At 40.8% G+C, this 21,591-nt stretch overlaps 1 protein-coding gene across 7 annotated transcripts in view; it reads left to right on the top strand.

The window, feature by feature from the left end:
• Positions 1-13,162: 13,162 nt before the first annotated feature.
• pcgf5b (polycomb group ring finger 5b) overlaps positions 13,163-21,591 on the top strand; it is a 32,229-nt gene continuing 23,800 nt past the window's right edge. For 3 of the 7 annotated variants that reach the window (XM_034682717.1, XM_034682720.1, XM_034682716.1), the window contains exons 1-2: positions 13,163-13,200; positions 13,292-13,342. The gene's annotated coding sequence lies outside the window, so the exon portion shown is untranslated. Of the gene's footprint in view, positions 13,201-13,291; positions 13,343-21,591 lie in introns of those variants that run through there. The other 4 variants (XM_034682722.1, XM_034682719.1, XM_034682718.1 and 1 more) reach the window with 4 other exon arrangements.

Raw genomic sequence — 21,591 nt, 5'->3', positions numbered from 1 at the left:
CTATAATGCAACATATCAAATGATGATATGAAGGAGGTAAAGGATCAGCAGCTTATGGACCTACATAGAATTAGACCTCTGAATCAACTGCTTCCCTTAGCTTTACCGAGCTTTACAGTGAGTTTGAACTTATTGTTAATCTGTGCAGCACACACATTGGTGTTTGATTGCTCTCACCAACTCAGAGACTCTTAGAGGAGGGCAAGGTACTTTTTGACTAACTGCTGATTGGGCAAATTAATGTAGTAAATTTAGCTTTAGCCAAACTTTATGGCTGAAACAAACAAATATCTTACAAAGCCTTCTTTTCTCTGTGACTAATTTCTCCCTTTCTAAATAACTTGTTAAAATGTTTAGGGGTTGAGGTATTTTTCATATTGCCCTTTTTTTTAAATCAAAACTTATAGATATGCGTAGGATCTTGGAGAGACAGTTGATTGACTCTAGGTGTCTGTTGATGTCCTCTCAACTAATTTCAGCCACTGAACCTGACCTCCAGCGATTATGTCCTCTTCTGCCCCCCCCCCTTCCTAAAAAAACAACTTACTCTGAACTTGAGGGTTTTTATCTCAAGCGTCTCAAGTTGTAAGAGAAGTGCCTGTTTGATCATCCTCTGCATTTAAAGCAGTCTCACAGATAACAGAGCGGAGACATCTGATGTCATGTATTTTGAATCCCTGAATACAAGTAGCAAATCATGTTGTTGTGAAAAGTGAAGGTGTGAAAGTAGAGATGATTAGATTGAGATTAGAACTCAGTGTTTTACTCGTGGACACATAAACATAAAGATGGGCTTATGGTTAGGTTCTTAACTTCCACCAAACATCCCTTAAAATAGACTTAAACTGTAACCAAGATTCTAAGTTTCGACTGGCGTTAGAAAAGTGGAGGAGTAAATTTCTCCGGCTCCATCACTCTGTGTTTCTTCTCCTTGTTCTACTTTTTGCACCTTGCATTGCTTCTGAAAGGACAGACTGTGTGTGTATGACATAGGTTGTTTTGATGCTCCTCTTAATGACCATGTAAGAATGAGGTCAGCTTGGATGTTGTGGCATGAGTCCGAGAGGTCCGAGCTGTTGCCCACCCCCCATATAAACACTTCCTGTGAGTGCTAATGGAGCTTAAGAGTGAGGTATCGCACGTGTATTAATAGTCACAGAGAAGTAATGAGGGTATTTAAGAGAGTGGAGATGTGATGAGATTAGGAAAAGGATACATACGCATATATGGACACTCATAAAAGTTGCTCATCAGGAAGATTCACTGCTCAAGGTCACTGGGTAACTGTGTGTGGCTTCACGTGTTGCCATGTGATCATCCTAATAAAAGTGGGGGCAAAGGTCAAGTGCAGGGAGCCAGCATCTGCTGAAACCAGACACACACATAGACACACATTCTCACAGCTTAACCCTTTACAAGTTATTTCTGACTGTCACCTCTGATGATGTACCATCTGTAATCCTTCTGTAATCTCCTTCACACCTCAATCTTAGTTCATCTCTGCTACAACACAAAGCGGTTTAATAAAGGAAGGTCCAGCTGGTGACAAGTCAAAGACAGAACCAAATAAGAGGATGGAATCTCAATCTCAGGGAAGCCATTCTTAGCAAACTTAAATTAAAACTCAATGTATAATCATAATTTAAAGTACATTCACATTAAGTTTGCAATATTGCTCAATGTTAAGTATGACAACTGGGTGTAAATCTTTAATTCTTAACTTACTACATTAATCATTTATATGGATGTCTTTTTAAAAGTCATATACTGCATAATTAGTCTGGTTGGTATATTTGAATGAACAATAAACTCAATTTCTAACAATGGTGCTATTATATGATGAACAGATTTCACACACCTATTGATGATAGGGTTTTTTTTGTTTGTTTGTTTTGTACATTTGGGAAGAGTTTTTTTTTTTTCTAATTTTTACTTCTCAAAAAGCAAATATAAATCACAGCACAATTGTATACTTGGGCATTTTGTTTTTTCTGAACATACAAGAACAAGAATGCCCTCCCTCTGTTCTTAATCATAACATCTGCCACAAGGCAAAAACAATCTGAGACAAAGTAATCAAAATTTTCTCTCATTTCGAAAAAACATCTGAAAATTTCAGGTGGTACTCTTTTTCTCTGCTGAGAATCTGGTCTGTTGACCTCAGAGTTGAATTTTATACTAGGCAATTTTTTCATTGAAGAAAAATTCATTAGGAACAGATCTTATTATCTTGGGAAGAACAGGGGCGTATCCAAACTTTTTTTTTGAACCTAAGGGGCTTGGTTGGGGCACTGACTATGCAGACTGAAGGCTACCACTTGCTCTGAAAATACCCCTGGGGATGAAGAGAAGGACAGAATACAGGGAGCGAAACTGTTTTTCAGTGCACATACAGACTCTTTAATACAGAGTTACAAAGTTCTAAACCAATATCCATCAGGTAAAAATACCTACTCATTAATATATTGAATCAAGACCAACAGCAAAGAATGTGACTCTCTGCTTTAAAAACTGAAATCATTTTGAGGTTGCCAGGAGTTAATATTGTAGTGACATAGTGTGAAGTTGCGGCCCCTAATGCTGAAAGCAGACGCTGAAGTTAAACCAGACATAGGGGCAACAATCCAGTGGAATTAATTCATGTTAGTCCGTGTGTGTGCACGTGTGTGTCTTTGGGTATGTATTTTCATGGATACATGTCCACAAGAATGCCAACTGCTTGCCATAAACAGGTGGAGCGGGCGCAGTAACGGGCGTCAGAGGCTGTGTGGTGAGGAAAGGCTTGCAGACACCAAACAGCAGCTTCAGAGGGATCAGTGTTGATCCACGGTTCAAGGTTAAAGACAGAGGGAGTGAGGGAGGGGGGCGAGGGCTAATAATGACCGGTGTACTAAAGTGCTATATACACTGCCCGAGAAAAATGCCTGTCATGTGACGCTCCTCTGCAATGAGGTCAGTGCCATACCAAATTAATTTACCAGATTAGTAGGACCTGCATTAGTATCCTGTCTCTACAGTTGGATACTGTTTTATAGAAAAGGATTTACAATTCTGTTAAGGCTTATACTTTACTGAAATAAACAACCTCTGATCATGTAAAACTACAACAGCAGAACTGAAGGTGTGTTTTATAGAGCAGAATAACGTGTTTTCTTCCAAGTTACTGTAGTTGTGAAAAGTTTAACAATGAACCACCAGGAGTAGTAAACTACTTTGCAAGCTCTGTAAGGTGTTTGTTGTCTTGCATAAAATCACTTTGTCAGTGTGGATGTCTGAGTGCCTGTTCTGTTACTCTGTCTCATCCTCCAGGCTGTGCCCCCCTGCTGCCCAGGAGCAGATCTGTGGTCAGAGCTGCTGTGTTGAGGGAACTCCATGCCCTGGTGCCGATTACACTCTGAAAATAATCCCCATTTGCTCATATCTGACTCAGCTGCTGTTTAGATGCCACAGGCTTCATCCAGAGGGTTGGGCAATCACCAACATTTGGCAACACTGGATACAGAAATAGGTGAAATTTGAATGGCCTAAATAAATCTCAGGGTGGTGTCCCGGCAAGGGATGACTTAGCTAAAGACTAAACCATATGCTTAGAGTTTGGTTGCAGAATTTGGAGTTGCTATTTCAGACTAAAACTCAGTCAGTGTAACATATTCAGGATTAATTGTCAATTATTACCCGGCTGTGTTAAATACTTGATTCTGATTGGTCAAAACCACATAACAGTAGTGTGTTATTTCTCCACAGTAAAGTGTTTCCAGGAACAACCTGTTGCAACATGTCAATTCAAATCAATTTCCAGAAAAGAGTACGGCACATTTCACCACTGCCTGTTGACATTGTGGCAAAGAGGTTTCCGATAGCACTCTCGTAAACAAAATTAAGGATATTTTTTAGAATGAACTCACTTTATTTAGACAGCACAAAACTTGACATTGAGGGCTGGCCAGCACCAGCAGAGAAAAGAAAAGTGGAAGGAAACAGCACAAACTAGTGAGGGATGTTCAAACACACAAGAAGCTGAGTGAAAGAGATGTTGACCAAATTGAAGAAAACATGAAGCAACCACAACCCACAACCCACAATCCACAACCCGGTTGGGCTTTCACAGTGCTAAAGAACTTTTTAAGTAAAAAGGAAACCGACTTTTGTGAACCACACATGGGGGAGAAGACCTTCTTCTGGTGTTGCCATTATTTTCTTTACCTGTTAAAAATGCCAAAAGAAGACATGTTTATTTTGATTGTACTATGAATGAGACTGTTACGTTTAATTTGATTTATAAAAGTAAAGCAGGCCAATGCTAAGACTTTACTAAGAATGAAAATGTTAAATTTATCTAAATCGTCCCGCATGATAAGAAAACTTCCGGGCATTTTTTAAACTGTATATATGATCAATTTAAAATCAATGAAACACTGTAAATTACATATTTAGGGTCAACTTATTTGTAACTAGTAGAAGGTCAGGTCACAGACTAGGTAATGTTTAGTGAGTGATTGGTTATGCAAAGTAGAATCATGACAGGATGAGATAAGACCAGGGTTAACTTTGGCAGTTAATTTAGATTTAGTCTTTGTCTTTTAACTATCTTCACTCTTCTAACACTTTTAACTTGTGTAATAGCTGGATTCCTTACCTTACTCCAAGTCAAGGGAAAAAACGACCTTTCTCCGGCCACTATGGCAGTATTTTATTTCTTGAACTTTAAAGCTGCTGTGAGGAACTTTTGTTTTGTCTTACTAAATGTGCTCTCTGACATAACACAAAACTAGCTACGAACAGAAATTGAGGTTTTGACACATTGACATATTAAAGACAACCGAAGCAAAAATGAATATTGCACCCCTTTGAATGTGGAATGGTCCACCACCAACATGTTAGTCCCTTCTTGCCTACGGAAACTTAGCTTGTTTCTTATATGATAAAAAAAAAAAAAAAAGTACTTTTTTAGTCATGCCATTATTTTTGTTAACAAAACTAATTCTGGATCAGACCGTGATGTGTAATGCCCATCAGGTTGTGACAAGATGACCCCTACGTGAGGCCCGGAAGATATTTTATTTATATTCCAATAGCCACCAGGAATACTCTTGAGACAGCAAAATCAAAGGGTAAAAATCAGAAAGAAATTACTCGAAATATACTAGTAGGTTAATTCTGAAAAGGCCATAGATCAGACTGATTGATTGATGGTTATCTTTCCAGACAGTAAGCAGAAGGTATGTCAGGAGGATTCACAGATGCTCTGTTAATAATATAATTAGCACTGACATAGCCTTAATCAGGGTTTTCAAACCATGCACTGGCACATGTGCACTTAAGCAAGCACTGTAAAAACTTTTATCAGGATGAGGACAATAAGTTAGGACAACAAAAATAAAAAAATACCACACATTCACCTGTCAATACCATGGATGCCTCGACTGCACTGGGGTTAAGTATCATGTACAAGGATAGCCAGGGATCTAACCACAACTCCTCTGATGAGGGATGACACAATCTGAGCCACAGTCCGCCCAACAATACAGTTCGAATTGCACATCAGCATGACTTTATGCCTAAAAGAAAAGTTAAGATGGTAGATCCATGGGATGATAATTTGGATTGGATTAACCCTCCTGTTATGTTCAGGGTCAGATTGACCCTTTTTAAAGTAAAAAAAAAAACAACGTTAAGTGTTTTTTCGGTATGAAACTTCTTCTACTTGCCTTAAAGCTGGGGTTGGTAGTCTCGGAAAACCAGCATGAATTTGAATGTAGCATGTCTTCAGGACTCTGTCTAACCCCTCCCCCCCTCCCCTCTGAGCTCCTCCAAAACGACGCCCCCGCTCAAATGCACGAGCGCCGCTGATTCACGACCATATGATTGTGACTGATTTAAAACCGGTCCTCACCAAAACATAATCATAGTGAAAGTTAAAAACACAAACAAACATGGCTGCTGTTAGTACTCACAACTATCATGCTAGCATTATCCAGTTGTACTGGAGACACGTTATGAGGAGAAAACTATAGTACATATAATACTGTAACAGCTCTACTGTTTGTTAAACGTGTTCAGTGTAGATGTTCTTAATTCCTACAGTGTTGACAGTTAGTGAAGGCAGCATCAAGGAGATGATTTGTGAAAGAGTGTGCGAGGCGAGCGGGAGAGAGGAGAGGAGAGTCAAGAGGAGAAGTTTTCATTCATTCAAACATTGATTGTTGTTTTGTTGGTTGGCGTGTTCATGGCCGACAGTGACCGGTTAGTAAAACTCAACGTGTTCACGAATGGGCTCGTCATCCCTACAGCGTCCGGATGGACGCTACAATACATATACATTTCTGTAGGACTTACTGAATGTCATTAATTCTTTTGCTTGTCAGAGCCCCCGTGGTGAGAGCTTTTTAGTCTCTGATACGGACTACAGTCCTGAGCAAAGCACCTCACTGGGTCAGAGGGGACAGGCCCGAGGTCGAGCGAGAGGGGCAGTCAGTAGAGTCAGGGGAAGCAGAGGCAGGGGACGGGGACTCGGAGTGCACGCCAGGGAAATGTACACGCAGGAGGATTTGATTGGCTTAAAATTTTGGGATCCAAAAACGGTGATTGGTTGGTGTTTTCCCAGGTTTACTCCGGCTGTAGATAGCAGCTTTTTTTCGCTGTTTTTTAGGAACACATTATGTATTGATTACCATCAGGACATAAAGATCATTTTAACCAGTATAACAAAAGTGTATCTAAATCTGATTACCAACCCCAGCTTTAATTAGCATAATCAACATATAAAATAAAAATGATTCCTTTCACATATTTGCAACGCCCCCTGCATGTTTATATTGCATAGATACTGTCCGTGGATCAATTTGACCCGGCAGTCAAAGTGGAGGATAAAAGGAGTAAGAATTGTCAAATAGTAACTGTTTCTGCATCCCCAATCAAGTACACACACACACACACACACACACACACACACACACACACACCCTCTCCCTATCTCTTGACCTCATCTGTAAAGTGCGAGAATGCAGGTGTTGGTTGGCATGACTTTTGATGGGAACCTTCTCTGTTCCCGTGGGCAAACTCCACCCACATTGAGGGGACTCTCAGCAGGGTAGTGATGTGTCATGGTCAAAAGCTGCGGCCCTGAGAGCCCATCCTTTATAGTGAATCAGAAGAGCCGGCTCACATCGAGAGAGAGCCGGCTCCCAGTTTTTTCCTTTCACTGCTTAGCTCTCAGTGCTCAGCCTCAGCTCTGTTCACAGCAGAACTTTGTTTTGATTGGTCAGCATGGCGGCCATGCGGCTGATCACATGAGGATATAGGATACAGGTGATGGAGGGGAGGCTGTGTATCGTGGCTACATCTGTTCCTTCTGAGACAGTCTTCTCAAAGACCGGGCAAATACTCACTGAGAGGAGAAATCGGATCAGCCCATCCAAGCTGAGGCATCTGATTTTTCTCAATGCCAACCTGCACTGAGGACATTAATGATGTCTGCTCCAGTTTGGTTCTGGTTCTGTTTGCTTGAGTTTGGTTCTGGTTCTGGTTCTGTTTGCTTGAGTTTGGTTCTGGTTCTGTTGCTTGAGTTGGTTCTGGTTCTGTTTGCTTGAGTTTGGTTCTTGTTCTGTTTGCTTGACTTGGTTCTGTTTCTGTTAGCCTGGGTTTGGTTCTGGTTCTGCTTGGTTGAGTTTGGTTCTGGTTCTGTTCTGTGGATATGTTTGCAGTTTTTTGTTAATGTGTACAATACAAAAGTTTGATTAAAATAATAAACAAAAGTAAGAATGGTTTTGTAACAGAATAAATGCACAAAATTGGGCAATCATAAGGCTTCTCATAAAAGCACTGTGTGTAAAGGGTTTTCAACACACAAACCATTATTTTTTGAAAGTTAAGGTAAAACATAAGGCTATAAAAGATCCTAAATTAAGAGCCGTTCAGGAGTCGAACGAGCCGGCTCTTCTTTGGGAGCTGAGTCAAAAGAGCTGGCTCTCTGAAAAGAGCCGAACTTCCCATCACTACAGGAGGGGAGGGGAAAAACATATACAGATTCCTTGCAAGGGAGTCCTACCAACATTATACTCTCCATCTACACATGATACACTCTCTGTCAGAGCTCTACAAAATGAGCAGCAGAAGTAAACAGGTGATAACCCTGGCACTCCTCTTTGATCATGACAGTGAGAGAGACGAGGGTGTGTCTGAAGATGAAGACCATCTTGTGGTCAATTCTGAGTCTGATGATTCTGATTATGAACCACATGAGGAAACAGATATTCATATTCCTCGAAGCAGACATTCACATCAAAAATGGGGAAAGATACAGCGATCTTCATCCCAAATATACGTCAGGCAAAACTGTCTGCAGAAAACATTATAAAGACAGAGCCACTATGATAGCAGTGACTCGTGTAACAGACATCAAGTCAGCTTTTGAGCAGGTCATGGTAAATAGTAAATAGTAAATGGACTTGTACTTATATATCTCTTTTCCAGTCTTCTGACAACTCAAAGCTCTTTTACATTACTCGCTCACCCAATGATAGTAGAGGCTGCTATAGTAAGGAACCATCAGTATTAGCTAATCTTATTCTAGACATTCACACACCGCTGAACAACTGAGGGAGCAGTTTAGGGTTCAGTGTCTTGCCCAAGGACACTTCGGCATTTGACAGCAGGAGCTGAGATCGAATGGAGACAAGGCATTCAGAGGTTCTTTCCATTTTAGGCAATATATACCTTCCAAACCAGCTAAATACAGCATCAAAATCTGGACAGCATGTGACAGAACAGGGGTCTCCTATTAATTTATCAACATCACTTCATAAAAAAGAAAAATACAAATAATAAAAATGTAATAAACAAAAATCTATGTCATGCAAAACTATTGTATTTATATTTTGGTCTTTCAAATGTACATAAAAAAATGCTTAACATGAATTTTCATAAAAAACGAGTGAGATATTAATAATGAGATTAAAACAGGTTTATTGGGATTTTTTTTTGGTTCTGATACTTCTGGATAATTAAACATGCCCCGGGTCAAGTTGACCCACACACATTATTGCTGTAATAACAGGAGGGTTAAAGTCTTGGTTGCAGGAGTTCTTTAAGAAATCAAAGGGGCCTGCGATGAGTGTCGTATAGTGAAGTTTGAGTCTGACATGATACTTTGAGTCCAAGAGGCTAAGAGTAACATAAATCATTTTCTGTTGATGTTTGTGAGGATTCAAGCAAAATCTGGGCACAGTTTTGCAAAGCCCTAAACTGATGCATTCATGGGTCTGAACACCAAATCAGCAAGAGCATGAGGATAAAAAGCACAGGATAGAAGTATGAGCTACAAAGATGTTGATTTGAGTCCAAACACCTGCCCCTCATGCTACTGCAGCTCTTTAGCTCTCTGATTCAGTTCTCACCCATACAACAACTTATGGTGTTGCTTGCAAGTATGAAGGTGTTGCTCTGAATGTGACTGGTGTAAATCATGCAGAGAGAATAATGAGTCATTCAAAGTGATGATGACTGGAGATGAGTCAGTGGAGAACCTGCTGAAGGAGAGCCAGAAAGCGAAGATGAGAGGAGGGGAGGGTGGTTAAAAAAAGAAGAGGTTAAAGAAATGGAAAGTAGCAGTGGAAAGGGTTTTAAATTTAGATTTAGAGAAGAAGAGGAGAGAAATAAGGTAGTAAAGCAAAGGAGCTGAGGAACAAAAGAGGGAAATGTGGCAGAGGAGCTAGAAGAAGAAAAAAAGGGTTTAGGGCTTTAAAGGCTGAAAGAGGCAAATGAGTAAAACAGAGACCATTAGAAAAGAGGAAATGAATTGAAGGAGAGGGGAATTCATGAAGCAGTGGTCAGTAATTGGGGGGTCCAGAAGTCGATCCACATTCCTGTAGAGTGAGGACAAAGAGTAAGGGCTGCCAGTAGTGGATGTAAGAAACAGAAACACTCCGATTTGAAAGATGGGGAGCCCAGATGTGTCTCTTAGGACTCTCTTTAGTAGATTTTCCCTCTATTAACATATCATCTTTTTTCTTAACTCATCCTCCCATTTTTCAACAGCATTCGTTTAGTCTTAGTGAGATTGTTCTTCAGATCAAATGTTTTCTCGGTCTCTATTTAGACCAGCTGAAATATTTCACAAACATTGTGATAGAACACTATTAATTTGTACACAGATATTCAAAATCCCTAGATGATGAATCCTACTGACGTTTTCTGATCCCCTGACACTTCATCTAATGTGTCCCATCAGTCATATACACTGTTCAAATGTCAAAAACGAAAAATTGGGAGCGTTGCTGGAATATTAGTGCTCTGTGATATCTGAATGCAAGAGGAAGAAACACTTTGCTTTCACCTTGAGAGCTTGTAACACCAAGTGGGCTAACATTACAGCAGAAAACAGAACACACTGCACACAAAAGGTGCAGCTGTGGCCAAAATCTGCTTCTGTTCCTTCTCCAATTCTTTTTTGTATCCTCAATTTTTCATTCCCTCTTCTGTGGATCAAGACTGGTCAAAAGAAACATAGTTATAGGTTGCAAATAATCACACTGGTGGATACAGTCTTTGTCAGTCTGTACAGTCTGTGACTGTAAAATGTCTCCAGAAGTGCAGTTGTTAGACTCTCGTCTTTAAAAACTTTTGAGGCTTAAGCTGAGTACACACTGTGAGATAATTGGGACGATTTTGGGCCTGATTCTCACCTTCTGACAAAAGTCAGCATAGTTCAAATCTTAGATGGTGTTACATCCCAAAATTGGTTTGGAGATGAAGGGAAGTAACAATATAAGTTAAACCCAGGGATGGAAGAAAAAAACCAAGTAAGCAAATTACAGAATGTCAAGTCTAAAGTTTAGCTTCTTTCCAGAAGCTGTGAGACTTGCAAACTCTCTACTTAAGTCTGTCCGCTGCACTTTGCTGCTGTGACAGCATGCACATACTGTACATATGCACTTTTCTTTTTAACATGCTGTTTTTAACTATGTTTTTTTATTCGAAGTGTGTATTTTTACGCTCCGGAGGAGAGGACGTCTCACTTCTCTAAATACAAATCTCCTCGTTCCTCTCTCCTCTGGTTTCATTTCCTTGCATATCTGGTGGGCGGGACTAAGACGCGAGGAAGAGACGTGAGGATGGGGGGCGCATCAGGGGACAGAGTTCAACAAAGAGACACCTGTGGGGAAGAAGATGTTCCTGAACTTGGAGGTTTTGGTCTTGAGGCCCCTGTAGCACCTCCCAGAGGGCAGGAGGGTAAACAGGCCGTGAGCTGGGTGACATGAGTCTTTCGTGATGTTCCCAGCTCTCCTGAGACAACGCTTCCTGAAGATGTCCCCAATGACAGAAAGTGAGGCTCCAGTGATGCGTTGGGCGGTTTTCACCACCTTCTGCAACGTCTTCTGGTCCGAGACAGAGCAGTGTCCGTACCAAACTGTAATGCAGTTGGTAAGGATGCTCTCGATAGTGCAGCGGTAGAAGTTCACCAGGATCTTTGAAGAGAGGTGGTTTTTCTTCAAAGTTCTCAGGAAAAAGAGACGCTGGTGAGCCTTCTTGACCAGATTGGAGCAGTTGGTCTTCCAGGTGAGGTCCTGTAAGATGTGGATCCCCAGGAATTTGAAGCTGGTCACGCGCTCCACCTCTGCACCGTCGTTTTGGATGGATGAGCGTATGTCGGTATTCTTTCTGAGATCTACGATGAGGTCCTTTGTCCTTTTAGTGTTGAGCAGCAGGTAATTTCAACCCACCACACAACCAGGTGATTCACCTCCTCCCTGTAGGCTGACTCATCATTGTGTTTGAACCATGTATGGATCTGCAGTCATGGGTGAAGAGGGAGTACAGGAACGGACTCATCACACAGCCTTGTGGTACTCCAGTGTTGAGGGTGAGGATGGAGGAGCAGTGGTTGTCTAACCAAACGTGTTGGGGCCTGTTGGTCAGAAAGTCTAGTAACCAGTTGCAGATGTGAGAGCTGATGCCCAGGTCTGTGAGTTTGGTGATTAATTTAGAGGGGATGACAGTGTTAAATGCTGAACTAAAGTCTATGAACAGCATTCTGGCGTATGTGTTATTATTGTCCAGGTGTGAGAGGACAGAGTGCAGCGCAATGGACACTGCATCTTCTGTACTTCTGTTATTGCAGTAAGCAAATTGGTAGGGGTCCAAGGTGGGGGGGAGACAGGATTTGAGATGTGCAAGGACAAGCTGCTCTAAGCACTTTGTGATGATGGGGGTGAGTTCTACCGGGCGGTAGTCATTGAGACATGATGGAGTGGAGTGTTTTGGTACTGGCACGATGGAGGTGGATTTGAAGCAGGTCGGCACCACAGCATGGGCCAGGGACAGGTTGAATATGTCCGTTAGTACCCCTGCTAGCTCCCTAGCACATGCTCTGAGCACACGTCTGGGAATACAATCGGGGCCTGCAGCTTTGTGTGCATTTATTTGGCTCAGCACTGCTCCTATCTCTGCTGGGGAGAGTGTTAGGGGTTGATGGTCACCAGTCAGCTCTGCCTTGGTTGCAGGTTCAAGGTTTCCCTTCTCAAAACGAGCGTAGAACTTGTTAAGCTCGTCCAGAAAGGTGATATCAGAGGAAGTGGGGAGGGGTTGATTGGCTTGTAGTCACTGATGACCTGGATGCCCTGCCACATACAACAGGGGTTGGAGTTGGAGAAATGTTCCTTAACCTTTACTATAGGCTTTTAGGTTATATATTTATGTATTCTATTTATTTATAGGGTCTATTATTCATTTTTAGCCTGTTATGTATCCTGTGCACTGCTGCACCTGAGTAACATATTTTTGTTCCTTCCTGTTTTTAACATGATTGAAAGCCAATAAAGTGAACCTTGATTATAAGGGTTAATTTACAAAAGTAGGGTAAAACAACCAAATTAAAACAAGCTTCTGTCAGAAACAGTAACAAAAGATAAGTAGATATTTCTTAACAAAACTCAAACATTAACACTATGAACTAGAAATAAAATAACCAAACATGTTAATTCTAAGGCTTTGTAGAAGCACCCCTCTTCAACTGAAGGAGCAAGTGAAGTGGGAGCAGTGCTCCTAGTGTTTGGCTTTTCATCGTTGGCTTTGAATGCAGCTTCTTGGAAGTAGGTCAACTCCTCCCCTTAATCAGGTGAACCATATAAAATGCACCTGTGGCAACATGGCTGCCTGTTTGTCTGGTTTGCCTGCTGGTTGCCACATGCTCCTTGCACTGAGGTTGGTGAGAAATCAAAAGGGTTATTCCATGCTTTTTCTTAAGTAATTTTGGACTTACTTAAAGCTAACAGTTAATTTTGTCTTGGAATAGCCCCCTGTCTGTCTCTCTGCCTTGGGTGAACTGGTGTCTGGTCTGATTAAGGTTTGTTTGTTTTAAAGATTGTTAATTCCTGAGATGTTGAACTATTTTAACCCCCCTGTTGTCCTCATATTCTGTATACACCCCGTGTCCTCCGGGTCAAAATGACCCGTCTTCACTAAACCCCCAATATAAGCAGCTTAATTGAATTTTAAACACCAAATTTTATCTTGCTTGAAGAAACAACTTGTCATTCACCACAAAATGTGTGAATACCTGAGTTGTCCCTCTTCACTTGTATTTCTATAGTTTAAGAAAAGAATAGAAATGTGCAAAAAGGAGTTTTGAATGCATTTTTATTCATCCCAATGACTCAGTTTCTTTCTTTTTTTTCCAGTGAACAATTTAAGACAATATACAATACAAAAATGTGAAAAATAACATAATCCATTCAACTAATTAGCACATGTAGGGCAGTATGCAAGTGCACAGCCTTTGCAGATATATTTCTTACACCTGCAGCACACAGTATGTGTTTTACAGTCCTCCTTTGGAGGGCAGAACTGACATCTCTTCCTCTTACTTGCCCTTGCTGGGGCTGCGGCTGTGGCAGCTGGATCCTCAGGTTAATCAGGAGTTCCTGCACTCTGAATAGCTTTCACAACTGCTGCAGAGGCTTCTGTGCGGGGGACATGCTTCCTTCTTTCAATGAGTGGAGTTACAAGTGCCTTTCCTAGCTGCTCCAGGAACACCCTCCTCATGACAACTATGTCATTGTCCACCATGTTTGTTTACTCTACTATTTGTGTTGTACAAATCAGTGCTTGTTCGGGTGCCACCAAAAAGCTATGTAGAACATCATAAATGTTACACCTGCTTTTTTAGCACTCACGTAGCAGGTATGTTAGCGTTAGGGTTGCCAACTGTCCCATTTTAGCCGGGACATCCCGTATATTAGACTAAATTGGTTTGTTTCATACGGGACATCAATTGTCCTGCAATTGACCATTAACTCTTGTAAATACAGCAGACTGCACTCTATAGATCCTAGATCAGATAAAACGGCAGTGGTAGAATCACTGCCAATCACACCACCTGTCATCCAATCACAGGCCCCTCACGCGGCAAAGGCAAACATGGATAAACCTTCAAAAAAGAAAAGACTGTGCAGTTACAACAAACAATGGGAAGCAAAGAAGACATGGGTTAAGCCTGTCAGCGGTGATTTGACGAAAGCCTTCTGCACTTCATGCCGCTGGGAATTTCCAGTTGGACACAGAGGTGAAAATGACCTAACTTAGCATGCTTCTACAGAAATGCACAAGAAGGCCACGCTAGTGTAGGTGCTAGCAATATCGGTGTGTTCTTCGTTACATCTACTGCAGAAAATGATAAAATCGCAGCCAGTGAGGCCTAAAATGTGTACCATACGGTAAAACACGGACTCAGCTACAACAGCACGGACTGCCTTGTCAAGCTCAATGGTGCCTTATTTCATGACTCAAATGTTGCGAAGAAGATTCAGCTGGGAAGAACAAAAGCAGAGATGATTACAACAAATGTTTTAGGACCAAAGACTGTGCAGGATATTTGGGATGATCTGTCCCCAACCAAAGGTGAGTATTTTTCCTTGGCCACAGATGCTTCAAAAAAGGGAAACAGAAACATTTTTCCTGTCTGTGCCTGTGTGTGCGTTCGATATTTCTCTGCGTCTGAGGGAGTGCAGTGCAAGGTACCTGACTTTTATGAAGACAGTGATGAAACTGTGAATACATCAAGCTCTGATGAACTGTCTGGAAAAGCATCAGCTGGATATTAGAAACATCACAGCCTATGCATGCCAATGTCAACTTTGGAAAACATCACTTCGTTTACCAGTATCTGAGCAGTGCCAACAATTGCATTCTGAAAGCTAATTGCCCAGCACACATAGTTAATAACACCTGCAAGCACTCCTGTGATCAGCTGTCAGTGGATACTGAGTTTATTGTTCTGAAGATCTACAGACACTTCTCAGTATCCGCTTCCCAAGGAGAGGAACTGCGTGCATTTTTTGCTTTTGTTAACATGGAATAGCGTGAAATTCTGTGTCATGTTTGCACACAATGGCTCTCACTTTATCCAGCTGTTGAGCATCTCCTCCAGAGCTGGCCAGCTCTGATGTCATACTTCAGGTCACTTGGGGAGACCTGTCCTGTTGCACTGAGGAGGATTTTTGAGGATGAAGAAAAAACTACTGCTGTTGAGATTTACCTGTGCTTTTTCACAACGTGAAAAAGGCCAACTTGTAAAAAAACTGGAGGAAACAAAGCTCTGCATCACAGATGTATTCGAGGAAGTCCGAGAGTTCAAAATGAAGATGCTTCAGTGGAAACAGGACAGCTTTTTTGGATACCAGACCAAGCAGCTGATGGGCAAACAACTGCCAGCACAGAAGTCCAAGCAGCAAGAGGACTTTGTGAAGTTCTATGACTCTGCCATTGCATACCTTGACAAGTGGTTTGACTTCTCACAAGAAAATGGAATGGTGAAACTGAAATCAATTGGCCTTTATGAGGAGCTCTCTTTCACTGACCTGGAGCACATGGTCCAACTCTATGAAAAGTTCTGGAAATACAGAAAGCCAGGTAGGATACCACCAAATCTACAGATGAGAAGTGGGCTGTAGTTTTCCAGAAAGTTGGAAAAGCAAACCTGATCAACATGTTCAAGATCATCTCATTTGTCCTCAGTGTGCCAGGTTCAAATACCTTTGTGGAGAGGATTTTCTCTCTGATGGCCATTAAGTGGTCCGATTCAAGCAACAAATGCAGCACAGAGCCGATCAAAAATGAACTGCAATTATCTGTAAACTTTGACTTGTCATGCAAGGACTTCTTGCCGGCTGTGCAAAAGGACAAAAGACTGCTTGAGTCAGTCAATAGCAGCAAAAAGTATCCTTGGAAAAAGTAAATTTATTGAGTCATACTCCTCTTTTGCATTTAATGTTTATTTTGCCTGTTTTTTGATCTGAAGAGCATAGACTGTATAAATAATGGACATAGTATCCGTGATGTCACCCATCTGTTTCTGAAGCGCTGTTTTGAGGCTAATTGGCAGCGGTAGCCATAGTTCTGCTAAGAGGCAGGCTTTGAACCTCCCAGCCAACAGCTACAGTGTTCCCTCCTGTCAATCAAGTCAGCTGTGCCTTTCATTGGAAAACTCGTTATCTCAATGGGTGCATCTCAAAGCTCTAAACGTCCATCCTCGCGTCTCTTCCTCGCGTCTCTTCCTCGCGTCTTAGTCCCGCCCACCAGAGATGCGAGGAAATGAAACCAGAGGAGAGAGGAGAGAGGAGATTTGTATTTAGAGAAATGAGACATCCTCTCCTCCGGAGCGTCACGTGAAGTGACGTCGGTTTGTGATGATGACTTTAACAGCTGTTTGTGTCTGCACACATGTTCACTGTAATAACTCTGATAAATATAAACAGTAACAGAGCTCTGTCTCTGTGTTTACATGTTTAACACACACTTGCACATGAAGAGACTCAGCTCTCTGTTTATTCTGTCCTAAAGCATCGCGGATCGATTCACCGGTAAAATGCCTCATTATTAAATGATTTATTACTTTAAGGGAAAATAGAAACCATGCAACTCTTTTCAAACCCTGTGCTCATTAATGATCAGCCTTGTATGAAACTTTATTAACCTGACAGGAAATATAAAAAGTGTTTTTACTAACAGACAAACTTTACTGTCAGACTTCTCTTCATGAAGAAAACAAGAACAAATGGGGAAACTAACAGGAGGAATAACTGATCCTTGATATATATATTATATCAATGATGTTAGACTCTATTACTCTATTTCATTAGACAGTGAATCTGACAAAAACAATCAGATATAACATAATCCATCCTCTGTTATATTGAATTTATGATTTTGCGATCAGTATTTTGTTTTTAAAATTCACATCAAACACTTTTCAATCTCAGCTCATCACACACAGACTGTTCAGAAACCGACGGATGTTTATGATCTGTTTCAGGGCACCCTTAATGACTGTTTTAAGGTCCATCTTTTCTCTGTTATTAAACTCAGCTGATGTTAAGTTTCGGTTAAGTCCGAGCCGCTGCAGCGTCCAATCGGTGAGTGATATGCGATAAGGGGGCGTGTCTGTCAGAGAAAAGACTTCCGCAAAGTCTGCTCTCGTGTTTCCTCGATTATCCCTCCTCGGATCAGTCTCCTCGCTCCTCGCTCCTCTCTCCTCCAGCAGCGTTTAGAGCTTTGGGACGCAAGTTAAAATGGCGCGTCAGTAAGTACTTCCGGTTCGACCGAGGAGCGAGGAGACTGCAGTTTAGAGCTTTGAGATGCACCCAATATCTTGGAAATTGCCGTGTTAGAAAAAAATTCACCCCTCTAAAGTGTGTGCCAATCAAGAAATGAGCTATCCAGACTACACTCGTCTTTTATACCAGGCTGTAAACATGTTTATTTCTGCTGTAAAGATCGTCTTTTTTGAATTGGTGTGTAAGTGGTTTCTGGTACTTCCGGAGCCCGCCTCAAGCGGATCCTCGATGAACTGCAGTTTTAACACATCCGCATTGGACTCATATTTCTAGACCGGAGGTTGCCGCTTGGTAAAGAGTCAAATTGTGGTTTCTTCAAGGTTTCTTCATATGAGGTTACATCATGTTACAGTAAGGATTAAAGGGAATATACACACTGTCTGCATTTCCAGTGGAATCAGAATATGAATATACACTGAATTCACACATCATGCTCACACCACCATGGCACTGTTTACCTGTCCCTTATTTAGTAGTGAGAAAGTTGGCAACCCTAGTTAGCATGCTTGAACATACAGCTCAAAGCACCACTATGGATCAATACATCCTCTAAGAACAGCTTGTATGACTTATAATGTACACAAGTACATCTTTAGTGATGAAATTAAACACATCAGTGACAGACGTGTCTCAGTAATACACAATAAATGATACACATAATTGTTCGAACTCCCCTTCATACACACACACTTTTGCTGCACATAAAACACAGCTATAAAATGATACATATGTGTATATATAGCTCCTGTATCTATGTAGACCAGCGTGCCTGCACCTAACACAACAGACAAAGTGTGACGCTTGTGTGGTTTAAATAAACAGATAAAAATATGAGGTGGTGAAACTGTTGCCATGTTAAAAACTGTCCAGCTGAGTCACTAAGACACTTATTTCTTCCTCTTCTTTCTTTTCTCCTTCTCTCTCTGTTCTTCTTTTTCTTTGCTGTCTTCATTTTTCTGCTTGATGTATCCATCTGTACTTGAATCCTGATAGTTTGTCTTTTTATCTCTCTTTGTTTAACCTCTTTTCTCCATGTTTATTCTCCAGCTTAGGCCTCGATTCTTTCACCACTTTTCTCCTACCAGGTCTCAATCCTTTTTTTTCCTCAACTTAAAAACAAGTCATGAGATGTATCTTCCATTCTTTTCACTTACATCTTTTGTCTTTGCTTCCTTTTCATCCTTCCTATTCCCTTGCTCTTTTGTCTCTTTGTTCATATTTATTTGTTTCGCCCTACATACCTGTCTTTTTCCACCTCCCTCCGTGTCTCCTGCCCTGTCAACAAACTCCTTCCCCTTCTTTCTCCTTCTGTCTCCCAGCTGTAACATCTTGTCTCTTTATCCCCATCTCTCTTTTCTTCCCCTCTTTTATTCTAGACTTCATTCTAATTTAAACTGACATGAACCTCTCCTCACTAATCCTTACAGTTGGCACTAATTGGTTTAATTGGAACACCAAATTTGTAGTTAAAAACTAACTTTAGTTACAGTTACTAAACATTGAAAATTGTAGATTTAGGACAAAAACATTTATGATTTTCTGTATTATTGTTCTCAATTCATTTATTGGAATGTAATTCAATTCTACATTATTTCCATGTAAACATCTCTGGTTGCACTTCACACATATACTTTTAAGAAATGATACATACACATTATGTCAGTTTGTTGTCCTTTTCCCCTAATTTGTGTCCGTTTTTTTAAACACCAAAAAACTCTGTCCGTCACTAATTTGATTTTTTTAAAATAATTATTATTTCCATAAAATCTAGAACATAATTTAAAATCCTTCTTCCAACCTACACAGCTCTTAATAGTCAGGAACCTTTGTATCTTAAAGAGCTCATAGTGCCATATTACTAGAACGCTACGCTCCCAACATGCAGGCCTGCTTGTCGTACCTAAAGTCTCTAAGCATCTCTCCTTTGGAATCATCTACCAGTCAGGGTCCGAAAGGCAGACACCCTTAGGCTTAGTTAGTATTACTTTGAATCCAGTTTAATTAAGTGTCCATTTTGATTACCCCTTGAGTTAAACTTGGTTTGGCCCAACCACTATATAAGTTCCTTTTTGTCTCATTGTGTCAGGTCTGTTAGTTTAGATCACACCTTACGTTTTGTTGTGTTAAATTGAATTATGTTAAGTTGACCTCTTTGAAAGGACTAGTTCTTTATAATTTTGGTTTGTGAATTTGGTTTGCAAATTTTAGGTAGAATAAAAACCCAGTTTTCTTTAAAAATTACACCTGTCTTGTGCCTTACTGCTTGGTCCCTTACAGTCTATAAGAGTTGTTCATATGAGTTGATATGTTGAATCCTTCTGACAGAGTACATTCAACAAGCAACTTTGGAAACCTCAGACTGTCATACCCCCAATTCTCATTTTGATGACATGTCTAGTTTATAATATACCAGTCTGGCGTCAGCATCATTCTTTATGACCATCCTGTTTACTTTTTCCTCATTACTGGAACAGAAGGTTATGAAACTTGCTTGTTACTTGATCTTGTCATAGAGTATCACAAACAGGAAGTACTCAGTAAACCAACCCAGTAAAGACTAACTGCACTTTAAATAGAGGGACGAGGATCATTAAGCAACCCTGATATTGTCCCACAAGAGAAACCTATTCTTGTTTGTTTGTTTTTGAAATTGTTGCAAGGCAAATTTTTCACTGGAGAATTTATAATCTCAAGGACTGTCCGACTGTGACTTGGAACTGTGTTTCCATGGTGATACATTCCTCCTCGCAAAACAAGAGGTCATATCCAACAGGGTGATGTCACTGAAGACTGCTTTCCCCCCAGTGGCCCCTTCAGTGTGTCTGTGCAGGAGCAACGAGTCTCCTGGGGGAAAAATCAAAAAATGGGCCCATTTAAAACAGTTTTAATCATAATGCTCAACCCATGGGTGTGGTAATGAAATGAGCAAGGGGGTGTGTTTGTGCTCCTGATTTCAGGCATATTAGGTGCTGTAAGGTGTAGCCTTAACAGATAACAGGGCTGGACCTGAACAAAACCTCAATCCCTCATATGCAAAACTATAGGGCACTGTTATGCACTATTTGGTCATAAAGCCACTTTGGGTAAGACTAAACATGCTAACTAGCTAACAATGAAAACACTGAGACAGTGATGTTGCATCCATAGTGTAACTTGGTATTTGGAATTGGCAGAATACACAAAGTAAAGCTATGGCCAATATGATTATACTTTATGCAGCTAACTGATCCCAAATACATACTTAATATTGAACCTGATGATGCAGCTTCATGCACATCAAATTAGTGAAGTGGTTGATCCCTACAGCAAATCAGAAAACACTACTGCAATTCAGAAAACACTACAGCAAATCAGAAAACACTACTGCAATTCAGAAAACACTACAGCAAATCAGAAAACACTACTGCAATTCAGAAAACACTACAGCAAATCAGAAAACACTACTGCAATTCAGAAAACACAACAGCAAATCAGAAAACACTACGGCAATTCAGAAAACACAACGGCAAATATCGATTTTGTGATTTGTCTTTTTTTTTTGTTTTAACCCTAACCCAGTGGTTAATCTCGTAGTGTTTTCTGATTTGCCGTTGTGTTTTCTGATTTGCCGTTGTATTTTCTGATTTGCCATTGTGTTTTCTGAATTGCCGTTGTGATTTGCACTTCAGGGCCACCGTAGCTCCCTGACTCTGAAGTCCACAACCAGAGGTGTGCTCATGTGTCATAATGAACACCAAATTGGGCGCTAAGGTATATTTGTCAGGTATGCATGAGACTGAACCCCAAACTTTGCTAACTATGACACTTTGTGCTCAATTTAATTACTATCTGTCGAATAGGTGTTGAAACATTCAACATAGTGCAGAAGGAAAGCTTGGGCGTTACCAAAGTTGGATTGAGTCCTCCACTGTGGACACTAAATACATGTTCAAAATTCAACAGCAATCTGCCAAGTGCGTGTTGAGATTTGGTGTTCAAAAGT

The sequence above is a fragment of the Notolabrus celidotus genome, chromosome 4, assembly GCF_009762535.1.
Source record: "Notolabrus celidotus isolate fNotCel1 chromosome 4, fNotCel1.pri, whole genome shotgun sequence".
NCBI classification, from domain to species: domain Eukaryota; kingdom Metazoa; phylum Chordata; class Actinopteri; order Labriformes; family Labridae; genus Notolabrus; species Notolabrus celidotus.
The sequence above is the reverse complement of the archived record's forward strand: the minus strand, read 5'-3'. Positions and strand labels throughout refer to the sequence as shown.